The following is a 19,291-nucleotide window of genomic DNA, read 5'->3' as shown; positions in this document are numbered from 1 at the left end:
GCAATCTGTCTGGCACTCTTCACTGCTGCTCCCTTCCCTCCCAGTCAAAAGAGCCGCCCGGCCTCGCTAGTGCCGATCCACCGACCCACATCGACCCCAGACTGGCTACAGCACTGTAATATTCCTCCCAAGTGGCGGGAAGCTGCTTGCTTCTGGATTCCTTGTTGCTCTGTCTCTCTGCAGAACAGAGGAAAGTATTTTCAGTGGCAGCAACCTGAATGTGCAATAAACCTGCAGTGTTTCTGAGCCCTCCGCAGGCTGCTCTCGCATTCCCAGAACAGCCTGGGCACCCTCTAGTGGCACAAGGACTGCAAGCTCCCGGGACATGCCTGCAACGCGTCACAAGGTGTTTGGGGTCAAACTGAGCCCCCCAAACCAGGGGCTGAGTTTGCCACAGGGATCTGGAGTATTATTCACTGTTATTTACAGGTTTCAGAGTAGCAGCCGTGTTAGTCTGTATTCGCAAAAAGAAAAGGAGTACACTTGTGGTACCTTGGAGACTAACCAATTTATTTTGAGCATAAGCTTTTTTGAGCTACAGCTCACTTCATCCCCAGCCCACTGCCCAAGACTTTAACACACCCTCGCCTCAGCCGTGCCGAGCGCTCGTCAGCTGCAGGGGCATCCCCCGCCCCGGTGCACGCCAGCGAGCGATGAGCCGCGTGTGTCTTGAGGCGGGGCGTTTCTGTGCTGGGGAGCGGCTTGGCTGCCATTTGGGAAGGCAGGGCTCGTGCAGCCTGTGTCCGGATCCCCGTGCTCTCCTGGTGACTTTACTTTCTGGTGTCGCTGGCCCCCTAGCTCTCGGAGAAACCGCGCAGGCTGCGGCTGGGTAAAAGGTGCGTCCCCAGCTGGATGCTGGCTCTGAAACGTGGGCCCGGGCACGAAGCAACGGTGCTGGGCCCTTCGCCTGACCAGGGAGCAGAGTGCCCCTGTGAGCACTGATATAGCTGCTCTCCCCCGCAGTCCAGAAGCCTGCCTTACATTGCGAGACCCGCCTGCCTGGACTGCTTTCCCACGTTGCTGGGTTAGTTTTGTGTCCCTAATTCCCACCTGGTGAAAACTCTTCCTGGCTCCCGTGGGGACCCATCCTCTAAGCCACGTGGCTGCTCTTTTGTATGGCTAGCCAGCCCCCTTCCCACACCCAACCCTGCACTGACAGATAAGCAAGGGCTCCCTTATCGATGCAGGTCAATTTCCCAGTCTGTTTTTCTTTTCTTCCTTCCCTCCCTCGCTGCTTCTCCCTTCGCTCTCCCCCCTGCTCTTTGGAACAGGGCCCTTGGGACTGGGGCAGGAGTGGCACCATCTTAAACAGCCCCTTCAGAATGGGATTAGCCCTAGGTGCAAGCTGCCTGGGGCAGACACCCCTGAATGCTCCCAGGGGTGCATTACCCATCTCTGACTCGCCTCCTCTCCAGAGCCCGGCCTGCTCTTTGGAGCAGTAGATCCCCGGGTGGAGAAAGGAAGGTCGGGCTCTGCTATGTTGTGGAAAAACTCCCCGAGCCAAATTCTTCCCTGGCCTGGAATGACGTGGGTGGAATTCCACCTGCAGAGAAGCTGAATCCCGTGGGACCAGGAACAAGCAACTACTGACCCCGGGGTGGAATTCTGACCTCTGTTGCAGTGGTGTAAATCCAGCATCAGGGTAGCAGTTCTGGATTGACACCGGCTTCATGGAGAGGAGAACATGGCCTTGGTACTTTGGTGTGCTGGGAGCATACCTGCCCCCCTCCCCCCCCCCCGGTACTCCTTGTGTGGGCGGGTGAAATCAATCATTTATAGTGCAGTAGCACCAAAGGCTCCCGTCAAGGCAGGGCCCCTGTTGCGCAGGGCACTGCACCTATGCTGCCCCTGTCCCAAAGAGCCTGTCCCGGAGAACGCCCAACCAGAGGATCAGACAGCAGCTCAGCCCCTTACCACTCCTTACACCAGACGCCTGTCTGCTGGGAAGGCAGAGCGCTGGATAGGGCTGGGAACAATCTGCGACCGGGCACAAGAAGTGGGGAAACTCCACTGTGCATTTTGCTGAGGTAAAGCAATCGCACCTGGATGAGCCATGGCATGGAAGATTAGAATCATAGAATATCAGGGTTGGAAGGGACCTCAGGAGGTCATCTAGTCCAACCCCCTGCTCAAAGCAGGACCAATCCCCAATTTTTGCCCCCAATCCCTAAATGGCCCCCTCAAGGATTGAACTCACAGCCCTGGGTTTAGCAGGCCAATGCTCAAACCACTGAGCTATCCCTCCCCCCACGAAAGGTAACTAAAGCAAGGGGACCGACGAGGATGGGATTCGAACCCATGCGTGCAGAGCACAATGGATTAGCAGTCCATCGCCTTAACCACTCGGCCACCTCGTCTTGAAGGCCTGGAAGAGACCTCAGGGGGTCATCTAGTCCAACCCCCTGCTCAAAACAGGACCAATCCCCAACTAAATCATCCCAGCCAGGGCTTTATCAAGTCTGGCCGTAAAAACCTCTAAGGACGGAGATTGCACCACCTCCCTAGGGAACCATTCCAGTGCTTCACCAACCTCCTAGTGAAAGAGTGTTTCCCAATATCCAACATAGACCTCCCCCACTGCAAGTTGAGACCATTGCTCCTTGTTCTGTCATCTGGTACCACTAAGAACAGCCGAGCTCCATTCTCTTTGGAACCCCCCCTTCAGGTAGTTGAAGGCTGCTATCAAATCGCCACTCACTGTTCTCTTCTGCAGACTAAATAACCCCAGTTCCCTCAGCCTCTCCTCATAAGTCATGTGTTCCAGTCCCCTCATCATTTTCTTTGCCCTTTGCTGAACTCTCCAATTTGTCCATATCCCTTCTGTAGTGGGGGCCCAAAACTGGATGCAATACTCCAGATGTGGCCTCATTAATGCTGAATAGAGGGGAATAATCATGTCCCTAGATCTGCTGTCAATGCTCTAACTAATGCAGCCCAATATGCCATTGGCCTTCTTGGCAACAAGGGCACACTGCTGACTCATATCCAGCTTCTCATCCACTGTAATCCCCAGGTCCTTTTCTGCAGAACAGTTGCTTAGCTAGTCGGTCCCCAGCCTGTAGCGGTGCATGGGATTCTTCCTTCCTAAGTGCAGGACTCTGCACTTGTCCTCGTTGAACCTCATCAGATTTCTTTTGGCCCAATCCTCCAATTTGTCTAGGTCACTCTGGACCTTATCCGTACCCTCCAACATATCTATCTCTCTCTCACAGCTTAGTGTCATCTGCAAACTTGTTGAGGTTGCAATCCATCCCATCATCCAGATCATTCATTAAGATGCTGAAAAAAACCAGCCCCAGGATTGACCCTTGGGGCACTTCGCTTGATACTGGCTGCCAACTAGACATGGAGCCATTGATCACTACCCATTGAGCCTGACAGTCTAGCCAGGTTTCTATCCACCTTTTTGTTCATTCATCCAGCCCATACTTTTTCTTATCTTGCCGGCATATCTGGTGTAAAGCCCAGTGTCAGGAGTGAGCTTGCCCCAGGGAGAAATTCAGCCCAGCGGAGAAACAGATCCTGAGTCTGCCTTCCAGCCAGGAGCTGCATGCTGCAGGAACCAGGGGCTTTAACACCAGCTTCATGCCTCCCTGGGCCCGGGGTTTTTTGTGGCCTATGCAGCTGAGGGTGCCCTCACTTGCACCTGGCTGCTGGGGTCCCCCGGCTGTTCCCCTCCCCCCAATCACATCCTCATCCTCACGCCCCCCACCCCAGGGGATGTAGCGCTGGACGACACTCAGGACTCCCGGTGCCGGGATCTATTTCCAGCTGGCAGCATCCAGCAGCCTCCTTGTGTTGGCCGGGCACTCGAATTGCGCTTGTGTGAGCAGTGGGGGGACAGGCAGCAGTCTGGGCCACGGGAGTGGGGCGTGGGCCTCAGGATCCCAGCCCGGGCAAGGAGAGGTCAGTGTGAGGCCTTTATAAGGTGCATAGGTCTGTCCCGGCTCTCTGCACGATTGATGGTGCGTGTGTGTGTGTGTGGGGGGGGGCGGGAATTCCATCCCCAGTGCTCCCAATTCATTATTGTTTATAATTAATATTAAAAGGGAGAAAGAGACAAAAGGCACGAGCCAGCAGGAAGAAGAGTGGAGGAGTGTGGCGCTGATGAGATAAGGGGGTTGCTGGTTATCTTTCCTGCGCCGACAGGCCACACAAAGGTTACATCTACACAGGGATAAAATCCCCATGGCTGGCCCGGGTTCCTGTGTAGACGTACTATCCAATCCCAGCCTGGCTGCTCTGACCACCTATGCACCTCCTCCCCCCCGCCCCTTCCAGGCCTGTCTCTCCCCAAGGCACTGACCAGGGAGGTTATGTCAATGTCCCACAGGTCTCCGAGCCACAGAAAAGCTCCCTTCACGTTCTCTCCAGATCACCGCGTGGGCAGCGGCCATGCCTGGTCCATTCCCTCCACAGCCCTCCTCCTCTGAAGGTCAGGCAGCATTCCCCCTCCTGCATGCGCCGGAGCCTGGAACGAGTTCATTGAGCAAACCCCTATGCCGAGCTCTCTCCCGGTTCAGAGTAGGCCTGGCAGCCAGTGCCCCAGCTGGGGATGTGCCGGGGAGAGGGCACTCGCTGAAGTGAGGGAACACACTGGTCAGCGGGCCACAACTTGGGGGCTTAGAACATGCCCTCACTGCATTACTATCAGCCAGAGGCGTTGCTGGAGGCCAGAGGGCACAGAGCATGCGGGGGCACAGCAGAGGAGGACAGTGTGGGCACTCAGCAGGTGATCTATAGGTCTGCAAGCTGTAGCGAGTCCTAATACTAAGCTCTCACGCAGCACTTTCATCAGGAGATCTCTAATTGCTTGGTATGTGCGTGTATCATTATCCCTCCTGTACAGATGGGGAAACTGAGGCACAGAGCAGGGGAGTGACTTGGCCAAGGTCGCCTAGCAATTCAGTGGAAGGGCTCGGCAGAGAGCCTGAGTCCCAGTCCAATGCTCTACCCGCTAGCGCACACTGCGTCCTGTGAAGCAGGGCCACCCGCCGCCAGGCCTTGTAGTGAGGATTGGTACGTCAGGGTGGTATCAGTATAAAGCAGTGCTAGTTTGGATGGAGAACAAAGCTAAACCGCTGAGCTAAGCCAAGTGTGAATGGGAACCACTCACGCTTCAAACAGAACACAGGCATCCCAAGGCTCAAAGCCTTAAGGCAAAGCTGCAGAAACTCTCTGGAGCCTGCATCCCAAGCAAGGGGAAAACATTCCTAGGGAAGGGCTGCAGACCAAGCTGGATGACCAAGCCTCTCAAAGAGGTGAGTAAGAGAAAGGAGAAAGCCTACAAGGAATGGAAGATGGGACAGATCAGCAAAGAAAGCTACCCTGGGAGGTCAGAAAGTGCAGGGGAAAAGTGAGAGCTGCCAAAAGCCAAGCAGAATGGACCTGGTAAAGGGCATTAAAACCAAACCATTTCTATAGCTATATAAATAAAAAGGAATAAAGAAGTGGGGCAGTTAAACACTGAGGGCGGGGTGGCCATTAAAGAGAAGCTAGGCCTGGCCCAACACCTAAATGAATACTTTGCCTCAGGTTTTAATGAGGGTCATGAGGAGCTGAGGTACAGTGGCAGGGTGGCTAATGGGAACAAGGGGTTACAGTGGACGAGAAGCTGGATATGAGTCAACAATGTGCCCTTGTTGCCAAGAAGGCCAATGGCATTTTGGGGTGTATAAGTAGGGGCATTGCCAGAAGATCGAGGGACATGATCGTTCCCCTCTGGTCGACATTGGTGAGGCCTCATCTGGAGTACTGTGTCCAGCTTTGGGCCCCACACTACAAGAAGGATGTGGAAAAATTAGAAAACGTCTAGCGGAGGGCAACAAAAATGATTAGGGGGCTGGAACCCATGACTTATGAGGAGAGGCTGAGGGAACTGGGATTGTTTAGTCTGCAGAAGAGAAGAATGAGGGGGGATTTGATAGCTGCTTTCAGCTACCTGAAAGGGGGTTCCAAAGAGGATGGCTCTAGACTGTTCTCAGTGGTAGCAGATGACAGAACGAGGAGTAATGGTCTCAAGTTGCAGTGGGGGAGGTCTAGGTTGGATATAAGGAAAAATTTTTTCACTAGGAGGGTGGTGAAACACTGGAATGCATCACCTAGGGAGGTGGTGGAATCTCCTTCCTTAGAAGTTTTTAAGGTCAGGCTTGAAAAGGCCCTGGCTGGGATGATTTAGTTGGTGTTGGTCCTGCTTTGAGCAGGGGGTTGGACTACATGACCTCCTGAGGTCCCTTCCAACCCTGGTATTCTATGATTTTACCTACAAGCTCTGTTTTGAACAGTGTTCCTGTCGTTTAATAAACCTTCTGTTTTACTGGCCGGCTGAGAGTCACGGTGAAGTGCAGGAAGTGAGGGGTGCAGGGCCCTGAGTCCCCCACACTCCGTGACACAGTAGATCTAATCTATCAGGATATCAGTAAGGCATGTGATATAGTTCCATATGGGAAATTATTAGTTAAATTGGAGAAGGGGGATTAATATGAGGATCAAAAGGTGGGTAAGGAAGTAGTTAATGGGGAGACTACAGTGGGTCATACTGAAAGGTGAACTGTTAGGCTGGAGGGAGGTTACTAGCAGAGTTCAGCAGGGATCGGTCTTGGGATCAATCTTATTTAATATTATCGTTATTGGCCTTGGCACAAAAAGTGGGAGTGTACTAATAAAATTTGCAAATGACACCAATTTGGGAGGTATTGCCAATATGGAGGAGGCCAGAATATCAATATCCTTCTTGAACTCTGGGCACCAGAACCGGAGACAGGAATCCAGCAGCGCTCGCACCAGGGCCAAATAGAGGTAAAATAACCTCTCGGCTTCTACTCAAGATTCCCCTGTTTATACATCCCAGGATTGCATTAGCCCCTTTGGCCATGGTGTCACACTGGGAGCTCCTGTTTGGCTGATTATCCACCTTGACCCCCAGATCTTTTTCAGAGTCCCTGCTTCCAGGAGCAGAGCCCTGCCTTGTAAGTACAGCCTGCATTCCTTGATCCTAGATGCATATGTAACACCGACAGACCCCAGGTGTCAGTGGGCAAGACTGAACCTGGGGGTGCATGAGCCTCTACTGCATGAGCTAAACGCCACATGGCTGACTCGTTCATCTCCGTGGTCTCGGTGCCACTACATGGGGACAGAGTACAACAGGCATGGGTTACGTCTACATCTACACTGAGCTGTATTAAAACCCATAAAGTTTGCTTGTGCCCTGCTTACCGAGTGATACAGATCTCTCTGCTATCAGGGACCTGTCCTGTTCAATATTTACCACTCCCTCTGCTAACTCTATCCATGATGATTTTATGTTTTCTTCCAGCGCATTGATAAACATTTTAAATGGTGTAGGGCCAAAAAGGGATCCCTGTGGGACTCCACAGGATTCCCAGTTTACAGTTACATTTTCAGAGTAACAGCCGTGTTAGTCTGTATTCGCAAAAAGAAAAGGAGGACTTGTGGCACCTTAGAGACTAACCAATTTATTTGAGCATAAGCTTTCTTGAGCTACAGCTCACTTCATTGGATGCATACTGTGGAAAGTATCGAAGATCTTTTTATACACACAAAGCATGAAAAAATGGGTATTTACCACTACAAAAGGTTTTCTCTCCCCCCACCCCACTCTCCTGCTGGTAATAGCTTATCTAAAGTGATCACTCTCCTTACAATGTGTATGACAATCAGGTTGGGCCATTTCCAGCACAAATCCAGGTTTTCTCCCCCCCCCCCCCCCACACACACATACAAACCCACTCTCCTGTTGGTAGTAGCTTATCTAAAGCTTATCTACTACCAACAGGAGAGTGGGTTTGTATGTTTGTTTGGGGGGGAGAAAACCTGGATTTGTGCTGAAAATGGCCCAACTTGATTATCTTACACATTGTAAGGAGAGTGATCACTTTAGATAAGCTATTACCAGCAGGAGAGTGGGGTGGGGGGAGGTATTTTTTTCATGCTTTTTGTGTATAAAAAGATCTTCAATACTTTAGTTACATTTTGAGACCTATCAGTTAGCCTGTTTTTAATCCATGTAATGTGGGACACGTTAACTTTCTCTTGTTCAATTTTTTAATCACAGTGTCATGCGGTACCAAGTCAAATGCCTTACAGAAGTCTAAGTATATTACATCAATACAACATTATATTTTAGCAACCAAACTTGTTATCTCATCATAAAAAAATATGAAGTTCGTTTGACAGGCTGTATTGTCCAAAAACCCATGCTGGCTTGCATTAATTACACTGCCCTCCTTTAATTCTTTATTAATCAAGTCCCACATCAGCTGCGTCATTATCTTGTCTAGGATCAATGTCAAGCTGAGAGGCCTGTAATTATCCACGTCATCCTGTTTACCCTTTTAAAATATTGGCACATTAGCTGTCTTCCAGTCTTCTGGAACTTCCCCAGTGTTCCAAAAGTTAATGAAAACCAACAGTTCAGGGATCTTCTCAGCCAGGTCTTTTAAAACTCTTGGATGCAAGTTAGCTGGCACTGCTAATTTAAAAATGCCTAACTGATTTTAAAATACCTGCTGTTTAATCTAACTTTAGTAGCTGCCATTTTTTGCAACAGAGTTGCATAAAGCAGCAAGTCTGCACCATGGAGTTCTGTGGCTAGAGTCAGCTGGATGCAGGATTAAAGATGGAACCAAGGCAAGACAGGGGATTAGTGGGGAACCTGAAGACTCTGGGAGGAGCCGCCACAAGGATGGAGCAGCAGGGAGAACTATGGGGAAAAGTCCAGAATCCCAGTTCCTGTGCAGCATCCCCTGCCAGAACAATGGCTCATGCACCAACTTCAGGGATGCTCTGCTTCTGGCAGAGCAGGTCAAGCACTCGCACCCGGATCTCCTTGATCTTCACACTGTACACAATGGGATTCAACATGGGTGGCACCAGGAGGTAGAGGTTGGCCAGGAGGATGTGGCCATGGTGGGGGACGTTAGGGCCGAAGCAGTGGGTGAAGGAGAGGAAGGCCAGCATGTAGAAGCTGGTGAAGATGCAGATATGGGCCCCACAGGTGCCAAAAGCCTTGAGACAGGCGTTCCTGGAAGAGAGCATCAGCACAGCCCTGAGGATCAGGATATACGACACCATGATGAAGAACTTTCTGTCAAAAAATAGAGCTCTAACGACCCACTTCTTGAAGCAGGAGTCAGCTCTTGTTCCGTGCCTGTCCCAGGCCTGGCACCTGAGTGCTGCTGGGCCTCACGCATTCCCGCAATACAAAGAACAATAGGAATAGCTTCCTGTCTCACGCACGCAGTAGGTGTCTCTTGGTGCCTGGGCCAACAGAGCAATAGATACAGAGGGAGAGAGAGCGCGTGAGGATCCATGGGATATAAGGGCAGCTAGCAGCATACAGGCTGTTACTGACCAGCGGCTTAGGCCTGAATACTAATGTGCATGAATACAAGTTCCATGTCACCCACCCATCACCAGCTATTCTGTCTCTGCCCCGTGTCAGACAGACAAACTATCTGAGCAAAGTAAGGTGACCAGATAGCAAATGTGAACAATCCGGGGGGAGGTTGGGGTAATAAGTGCCTACATAAGAAAAAGCCCTGAATATTGGGACGGTCCCTATCAAATCAGGACACACTAGAGCAAAGCTTCCGCGAGTTTTACAGAGAATCAACGAGCCCCGTTTTTGTATCCCTCTGACTAGGCATATGCCGTTTTGGGATCTGCTCTCAGAGCTGCTCCCACTGGAAAGCCAGGCACCCAGAGCTGTCCTTAGGCGTACACAGCATACCTAGGGCACCAGAGCATTTGAGGCACCCCAGGTCTTAGTGTCCACCCCCCACCTCTTCCTATCCCTGTTCTGACACTGCCTGCAGACTCCCACCACAACTGGCTGCTGCAGCCTGGTGAGTCTTCCTCTGTAGGGGATCTAGTACTTACAAGTGAAAAAGAATTAGCTCAACATTGAAACTGTTAAAGAGCCATTCAAGTGGGAATAAGAACAGGAGTACTTGTGGCACCGTAGAGATTAACAAATTTATTAGAGCATCAGCTTTCGTGGGCTACAGCTCACTTCATCGGATACATAGAATGGAACATATAGTAAGAGATATACACACATACAGAGAAGTTGGAAGTTACCATACAAACTGTGAGAGGCTAATTAGTTAAGATGAGCTATTAGGTAATGAAGCCATTTAACAGGCATTTGCCGACCCCCAGGTATCTACTGTCAGTTTCTGAACATACTGAGGAAAACAGTTGTGCATGACTGTTATATTTACTCAGAACATGTCAGTCTACAGGACCTTAGTTTAAAATTTGCTTTAAAACTATTTCATTAGCATGTTACTGAAGACTATAAAATCACGTCTCCAAAAAATCCTTGCATAGATTTATAGATGCACAATCTGGGGATTCATCGTCAGCCTTAAATGCTTGGATCTTCAGACGTATAGATTTTTAAATAAATCCTTCAAAAGACCACCCTTATCCAAACTACACATGTGAGCCCGGGCTGCCGTCAGGCATAGGGGCACCAGTTTAATAATACCGCATACGGCCCCATAAAGCCTAAGGATGGCCCTGCTGCCTCCCCCCCCCCCCGCACCCCCCTTCTAATCCTACAGTGTGCCTGCTTTTACCCCCGATTGGCCACGAGATGTCAGCGCTTAAAACTGAGACTGGCCCAGGTCTGAACGTTGCCCGTCCTGGGCCTCGGGCCAGTGTAATGTGGGGAGAAAGTTCTACATTTGGTGGGAAGGAAGGAACCCTTCCTCTGGCAGATTGTGTCTTAGACGGTGGTGGTTGTTGGAAGCTGCTCAGAGGTTTGGGGTCTAGAAGGAGCCCTGGCAGAAACGGATTGGCATGAGTAGGGCCGGGCAGGTAGCCACATGGCTCTGCAACTCATCACATGAGCAGCACCACCCCGGAGCATACCCATCCTGTGTTCTACCAAAACCTCCGCTCTGCTCCTATTGCCTGGGATAGAGTAGCAGGCTGTAAGGATCAGCACACACCCGCCCCCCGCCCCATGTACAAGCAGGGGGCGGGCGCAGCCCTTGCAAACTTCAGGGGTTATGTCAGACGAGTTAAGTGCTTGTGAAAGGTGCTGGCTCGACAGCTGTGGAGATTTAAGTCGTCCCGTGCCTGGTCTCAGCCACGGCCCCCCGCCCCCCCTGCCCCTGCATGGAACACCCACCACAAAAGTCAGTGCACACTTGCAAACCGTGTCACTGCCTAAAGGTCCCATTGCGTGTCCCCTGCACTGATCCCCAAGGAGCACTAACAGAGCTACACCCGGGCACAGGGAGGTGCAAATACCGCTACGGGGTTAGAATCCCCTGGGCCTGTGAGCGCCCCTGGCCTTGGGTTTGCCACCCTCTCTCCAAGCTGCAAAGCCTGTCTCCTGGCTCAGGGTGGGCAGAGGGGCAGAGACTATAAGTTAGGGAAGTCATTACTACTGGGGCAGATAATTATTAACTAATTTGACTGGGCATCAATTATTGATTTATATTATAGAACCATAGAAGTGTAGGACAGGAAGGGACCTCTTTAGGTCATCTAGTCCAGCCCCAGGGACTGAGGCAGGACTAAATAGACCATCCCTAACAGTTATTTGTCTAACCTGTTCTTTAAAAACTCTAGTGACAGCGATTCCACAACCTCCCCGAGTAACTTGTTCCACTGCTTAACCACCCTGACAGTTGGGAAGTTTTTCCTAATGTCCGACCTAAACCGCCCTTGCTGCAATTTAAGCCCTTTGCTTCTTGTCCTGTCCTCAGTGAACAATTTATCACCCTCCTCTTTATAGCCACCTTTTACATACTTGAAGACTATCACCATGTCCCTTTTCGGTCTTTTCTTCTCCAGACTAAACAAACCCAATTTTTTCAATCTTCCCTCACAGGTCATGTTTTCTAGACCTTTAAGCTTTTGTGTTGCTCTTCTCTGGACTTTCTCCAGTTTCTCCACATCTTTCCTGAAATGTGTCCCCCAGAACTGGACACAAGACTCCAGCTGAGACCTAATCAGCGCAGAAGAATTACTTCTCGTGTCTTGCTTTCAACACTCCTGCAAATAATAAACCCCCAATGGTGTTCACTTTTTTTTTTGCAACAGAGTTACACTATTGACTAATATTTAGCTTGTGGTCCACTATGACCCCCAGATCCCTTTCCGCAGCACTCCTTCCCAGGCAGTCATTGCCCATTTTGAATGTGTGCAACTGATTGTTCCTTCCTAAGTGGAGTATTTGGCATTTGTCCAAAGTTCATCCTATTTACTTCAGACCATTTCTCCAGTTTGTCCAGATCATTTTGAATTTTAATCCTATACTCCAAAGCACTTGCAACCCCTCCCAGCTTGGTATCATCTGCAAACTTTATAAGTGTACTCTCTATGCCGTTATCTACATCATTGATGAAGATATTGAACAGAACCGGACCCAGAACTGATCCGTGCGGGACCCCACTCGTTATGCCCTTCCAGCACGACAGTGAACCACTGATAACTACTCTCTGGGAAAAACAACAAGGAGTCTGGTGGCACCTTAAAGACTAACAGATTTATTTGGGCATAAGCTTTCATGGGTAAAAAGTAAGGTAAGGTGCCACCAGACTCCTCGTTGTTGTTGTGGATACAGACTAACACCGCTACACCTCTGATACTCTCTGGGAACGGTTTTCCAACCAGTTTTGCACCCACCTTATAGTAGCTCCATCTAAGTTATATTTCCCTAGTTTATGAGGTGGTCATGCGAGACACTACTGCTGCCCTTTTCCAAAAAGCTTCTTAACCTGTCCAAGAAAGCTATCAGGTTGGTTTGACATGATTTGTTATTGAAATATCCATGCTGTTACATATCCCCTTATTATCTTCTAGGTGTTTGCAAACTGACAGCTTAACTATTTGCTCCATTATCTTCAAGGTACGGAAGTTAAACTGACTGGTCTGTAATTCCCTGGGTTGTTCTTATTCCCCTTTTCGTAGATGGGCACTATGTTTGCCCTTTCCCAGTCTCTGGGATCTCTCCTGTCCTCCACAAGTTCTCAAAGATAATTACTAATGGCTCAGAGTCAGCCAGTTCCTGGAGTATTCTAGGATGTATTTCATCAGGCCCTGCTGACTTGGAGACATCTAAGTAATTCTTACACTCACAGGGGTTCCCCCGCAAATCGCACTCACAGGGGATCCCCCGTCACTCTTGCCAGGGCTGGCTGAATGTCTACAACACTAAGCCACGCACAAGACCCACTGCAGCCACTACCCGCTGTGGTGATGCCCAGCGCTGCCCGTACACCAGGCCAAGTGCCGATCTGGGGGCACACGGCCTGGCCAATCGAGACCCAGCATGCGGCGGTCGGGCGGCACAGGGGTTGAAGGAGCGAGCGGATTTGCATGGGGAACAGTGTAAGGAACGAGGAGAGGCAGAGGAGGGCCCGGCAGCTGCTGGCCTGGGAATGTTCAGAGCCGGGGAAAGAGGCAGGATAGTGCTCTAAAGCAGTGGTTCTCAACCAGGGGTCCGGGGCCAACTGGGGGGAGTGGGGGGGCACAAGCAGGTTTCAGGGGGTCCACCAAAATAAACCAGAGAGGAGGGGCAGTGTTAGACTCACTAGGGCCTGGGGCTGAAGCTGAAGCCCAAGCCCCACTGCCCTGGACTGAAGCCGAAGCTCGAGCAACTTAGCTGTGTGGGCCCCCTGTCGTGTGGGGCCCTGGGCAATTGCCCTGTTTGCCACCCTCTAACGCCAGCCCTGGCTTTTAATCCACTGGATATGCTGAAAAAGGGATGTTGTGGCACAGGTGGGCCGTGGAGTTTTTATAGCACTGGGGGCCGGAGGGGGGGGGGGGTGTTAAAAGGAAAAAGATTGAGAACCCCTGTGCTCAAGGCAGGCCGGGCTTCCTGAAGGAAGCGTAAGGAGCTGCAGGGCCCAGGCTCAGAGAACCAGGCTGCACGCACCTGGGGCACGGCCCAGCCAGGGCAGGCCGGAGCGAGGCATTCCTCAAGGGCGGGTGCTCCTGGGCAGGCGCTGTGCCATGCTTTACCCTGGGAGAGGTGCCATCCGTGCAGAGCCCGGCCCCCATGCAGCGCTTGGGTACCTACGAAAGGGGCCCCGAGGCCTGAGAGCCCTCCACTCTGGCCATCCATGAGGCTGCTGCATGGGGCCGAATCAGCCCCCGGCCAGCCCCCTGCACTCCACTGGCTGCTCACACTGCACGAGCGGGGTGACTTACCCTCTCCTAGCATGCTCAGCCCTCACCATGGCACGTGAACGCAGCCAGTTAACCCATTCACCTCCCTCACCCCACCCAAGGGAAGGCGCAGTGATATTCTCTGTTAAGGAGGGGGAAACTGAGGCAGACGGGGCTGAAGACACCCTGCACAGAGGCTGGTGCAGTTCCAGAGCCAGCATCAGGCTGATCCCCCAGTGGTTACACAGCAGTGGAAGTGAGATGCAGGGGGCCAGCAGGTGTGAGTGGCAAGGGGGCAAATAGCCCAACTCGCAGCAGCTGTAAGGGTGTGCAGAACAAGGGCAGCTACACGCTGACGAGGGCTTTTCTCTATCCGCACCCTCCTAAGCGCTGCTTCCCCTCCCCACCCCACTCACCTCCTGACACCCCAGGGAGCAAGTTACACACGCCCTGCCGTTCGCCACCAGAGACCCTGCCGGGGAGCTGTCCCGGCCGACAAACGGGCCCAGGTAGGTCAAGGGGCAGATTCAGCTCCCAGTGACGTCCTGGTGCCCGTGTAACCCGCACTCCTCCGGGTGGGGTGTCCTGTCCCATCTGGTGGCACCGAGACCACTTAGAGAGACTTAAATGAGTCTGCGCTACTGCCTGAGCTCACAGCCAGTTGTCTTTTCGCTCATGCTGCAGAGGCTCATGCTGGGGCACCTCCAGGACTGGCCCTTTCACAGCCCCGGCACCTCTGGGCCTGGCAGTTCACAGCCCCGGCACCTCTGGGCCTGGCCCTTTCACAGCCCCGGTGCCTCTGGGCCTGGCACTTCCTAGCCCCGGCACCTCTGAGCTGGCAGTTCACAGCCCCGGCACCTCTGGGACGGGCAGTTCACAGCCCCGGCACCTCTGGGCCATTCAGTGGAGAGCTCCAGTACCTCTGGGCCTGGCAGTTCGTAGCCCTCACATCTCGGGGCAGGGCTGTTAATAGTCCCAGCACCTGTGAGCTTGGCAATTCCTAGCCCCAGAAACTCTGGGCCTCACAGTTCAGAGCCCTGGCACTTCTGGGACGGGCAGTTGGTAGCTGCAGCACCCCTGGGCCTCGCGGTTCATAGCCCCGGCACCCCTGGGCCTCGCGGTTCATAGCCCCGGCACCCCTGGGCCTCGCGGTTCATAGCCCCGGCACCCCTGGGCCTCGCGGTTCATAGCCCCGGCACCCCTGGGCCTCGCGGTTCATAGCCGTGGCACCCCTGGGTCTCGCGGTTCATAGCCCCGGCACCCCTGGGCCTCGCGGTTCATAGCCCCGGCACCCCTGGGCCTCGCGGTTCATAGCCCCGGCACCCCTGGGCCTCGCGGTTCATAGCCCCGGCACCCCTGGGCCTCGCGGTTCATAGCCCCGGCACCCCTGGGCCTCGCGGTTCATAGCCCCGGCACCCCTGGGCCTTGCAGTTCATAGCCCTGGCACTTCTGGGATGGGCCGTTCAGAGCTCTGGGACCTGTGGGCCTGGCAGTTCCTAGCCCCAGCGGCTCTAGGCCTGGCCGTTCAGAGCCCCGGCAGCACTGGGCCGTTCAGTTGAGAGCCCCAGCATCTTTGGGCCTGGCACTTCATAGCCCCGGGACTTCCAGGCTAGGCACATCAGTTATGAATTTTAAAATATTGCTTGAACCCCGGCACATCTTTCATTACAAATCAACCACTGACGACACCCCAAGTGACTCACAGATGGCCTGGGATCCCAGCTCCCAGCTCCCAGGCCTGTGCTCAGGCCCCTCGGTTGCGCCCCTTTCTTATGTGGTGCCCGGCTTACAGGGTCCACAGGTTCGAATCCCAAGACCACGAGGAGACAGAACCAGATTGAGCCACATGGCTGCTAGATGGGGCGATGGATGAACCCGATCCATCCCCTCCATCAACTACCTACAGCCCTCTCCTGCAGAAGGGGAGTCGCAGCCCCCCTGCTCCAGACACGACGGGAACATGTGACGAGACGGTACCCAGGTGGGCCATGGGCTGTGATGCCAGCCTACAGCCTGGCCCCTGCACTGCCCCCCATCCCTTCAATTCCGGCTGGCTCTGATCTGTTTAGGGGGTTATGGGGCCGAGGACACTTCCCCCCCACATACACAGTCACATGTCCCTAGGGGAGGGTAGCGATGGCTTCCCCAGCCTCACCGAATGCCAGGGATGTGCATGGTCCTGTACAGACACGTAACATGCCAGGTCCCTGTGTCCCAGAGCAGCGGGGGATGTTGTGACCATGGGGGTGGGGGGGAAAGGAGTGAGTGTGTGCTAGCAAGAGCGGACATGGGGGGCTGGCCTCTTTCGCTGCTCCTGCTATTTGGAAACAGCTGGGGCTCCTCTAGCCCCGGCTGCTGCTGCCCCCTGCTGGTGACTGGTGATGATGAGCTTTTAAGCTCCTTCTCTGACCAGAAAAAAAGGAACATGCAGGAAGGGGGGAGGACTGAGGTTCGGATTTGTAAAGGTATTTCGGTGTTGCTGCGCTCAGTGTTGCAATGCCTACCAGATCTAGGAGCCAAAATCACAGGGACAGTGAATGGGATTTAGGCTCCAAGTGCCTAAATCTCGTGGGCTCCTAATCCCCTTAGGCCTTGCGCTGATGAGCACAGCAATTCCTAAATACCTTTGACAAAGCTGGGACTTCGGGCCTGCTCCTGCTCTGGCGTAAATCAGGAGTGGCTCCACTTGGCCAGGAGGCCGACGCTCGTCAGCGTTCGTGTCCAGTCAAAAGCCGAGGGCCAGATGCTCAGCGGGCGTCACTGGCCCCAGGGCCACCGGTGGCCTAGCCCTGAGTGGGGCTGAGGTCAACGGAGCTCTGGCTGCTCACGCCTTCTGACGCGCTGGCCCGGGTTGTTGCTATAGTAAGGATTTGGCCCACAGGACTTCACAAAGGGTTGAGCCTGCACCACGGGGGGCAATGGGAGTCGCCCCCCTCCTCCCCCGGCCCGTTTCCTGGCTCAAAGTGAGCCTGGCGAGAAGAGAGGCCAGCAGATGCTGGCGAATGCTCCTGTGCCCCCCGGCCCAGAAGGGCAGCCTCATGGGACGAGAAGGAGCCATTGGCTTCTCTCCGCCCAACCCTTAGCTAATCCCCCCCCCCAAGCCAATCCCTCACCGCCCCGCCCCTCGCGTTGTCATTCCCACCCGTGCAAAGAGACCGCACACAGCCACCGCGCTGGTCGATACCCGCTTGGTGCTCGTGTGAAATGTTGCCCAAAGGAGCACGGCAGCGATGATGGGCCCCATCGGCCTGTCTCCCCATGCTCCTCAGCACCGGCACTCCCGGAGCCGGGCTCACTGCGGGATCTGAGCCCCCCGGCTCACGTTCCTCTGCCTGCCCCTCCCCCTGTACGCTCATGCTCAAATAAATTGGTTAGTTTCTAAGGTGCCACAAGTACTCCTTTTCTTTTTGCGAATACAGACTAACACGGCTGCTACTCTGAAACCTGAAGCATGATGCTATCTAATGACCTACGGCTTATCCTATCGGTGTTAGGAAAGCTTATACAGTCAGGAAAAACAAAAAGAAAAGGAGTACTTGTGGCACCTTAGAGACTAACCAATTTATTTGAGCATGAGCTTTCGTGAGCTACAGCTCACTTCATGATGAAGCTTCACGAAAGCTCATGCTCAAATAAATTGGTTAGTCTCTAAGGTGCCACAAGTACTCCTTTTCTTTTTGCGAATACAGACTAACACGGCTGTTCCTCTGAAACCAGGAAAAACAATGAGGAGTAGTTGTGGTACCTTAGAGACTAACACTTTTACTTGGGCATAAGCTTTCGTGGGTGAAAGGCTAAAATCCATACGCTGTTTACGTTACAACCTGCTATATAGACGGTGTCAGCTCTTTTTACAGGCCCAAAATCCAGATTTTGGTCAAGAAGACAGAGGCCTAGCAAATAGTGAACAATCTTAGCCAAGAAGCAGAACAAACAAAGGACAGCCTTGCTTTTTGCTAAGATAAGCTTGGTCAGCAAGAAGCCAGGTGGAAATTATAATTGGGGGTTTATCTCAAAGTTGCAAACATACCAAAGGAATGAAAGGGGCCCTGTTTCTTCTGTAGAAGAGGTGCCTTCCTACACACCAGCCTTGAGTTTATGGAAGAGGTTCAGACATATCAGTATGAGATATAATATCTTCCCTCTCACAGATGTGCACCTCTCCTCCAAGCCATTGCCAGTGCCTGCCTTAGAAACACAAATTAATATTTAAAAGACAATCTTTATTGCTATATACTTTTCATTTGTCCTTTTGCTTTAACTCCTAGGTGTGTACCTGTCGGACAATCAGGGGAGCTACTTCATTCCTATGGATTCCAAATCAGAATTCAACATATATATTTTAGACTAACACACTCTATATATTGTTTAATGGAAAACACCTGTGAACTAATTAAGTGTCATGTGTTAACTTGAAACCATGGGCAGAGACGTTATGTAACCTTTTGACCATTGGCTACTGTGCATCACCTCTTGGCCTCACTCACTCCAGAACTCAACACCTGGAAACACCTTAGGAACAAGAACTGAACGGGGAATGTGGTCCCAGGCTGGAGAGATGTCTAGCCTGTGTATGGAAGATTTCTGGACGGTTTGTTCCATCAGGGTAACATACTCCTTGTATGGAGCGTAGATTGTAATTTTGTTTATTTCTTAGTAACTAACTTTGATCTGTCTATCTTTCTGTGTAGTTAATAAATCCTTTTTTTTTTTTTTTTAACCTACCCAATTCAGTGTGTTATTTGAAATGCAAAAGGGAAATCTGCTCAGGAACACGGGTTGGTGCATTGTCGTCTCCACATTGAGGGAGCGGACCAGGTAATAAAATTACACTAGTCAGGCTTTTGAATAGGGCAAGACGGTACAGGTCTGCGGTCCTAGGCTGGGGAACTGGGGGGAAGTGGCTAGAGCCTCTCTATTGTTGGATCATGAGTGGCTAGTGAAAGCATTCATGTAACTGCAGCTGGGTTTGCCCCTGTCTCTGTATGGCTGTGTAAGTGCAAGACCTGGTGATTATTGCAGCTTTTCAGAGCTTCACAGTGTGAGGGGGGCACAGATTGTTGTGCCAGAGGGGTCAGCGGTACCCCAGTTCAAGGTTACACCTGAGGGAATTCCATCACACCCACCCAACGAACAG

General features: G+C 52.3%; 1 long non-coding RNA gene and 1 other non-coding gene across 2 annotated transcripts; one reads left to right on the top strand and one right to left on the bottom strand.

Moving 5' to 3' along the window:
* The first annotated feature begins 751 nt into the window (after window positions 1–751).
* Window positions 752–18,868, top strand: LOC125644725 (uncharacterized). Its single transcript, XR_007359109.2, has 3 exons — window positions 752–836; window positions 12,847–12,892; window positions 18,423–18,868. It is a non-coding gene; the product is annotated as an uncharacterized LOC125644725 (long non-coding RNA).
* TRNAS-GCU (transfer RNA serine (anticodon GCU)) lies at window positions 2,276–2,357 on the bottom strand. Its single transcript has one exon. It is a non-coding gene; the product is annotated as a tRNA-Ser (tRNA).
* Window positions 18,869–19,291: the final 423 nt, after the last annotated feature.

This window comes from Caretta caretta, chromosome 1 (assembly GCF_965140235.1).
Source record: "Caretta caretta isolate rCarCar2 chromosome 1, rCarCar1.hap1, whole genome shotgun sequence".
NCBI classification, from domain to species: Eukaryota; Metazoa; Chordata; order Testudines; family Cheloniidae; genus Caretta; species Caretta caretta.
Note: the sequence above shows the minus strand (reverse complement) of the source record. Positions and strands in the feature narration are given on the sequence as shown.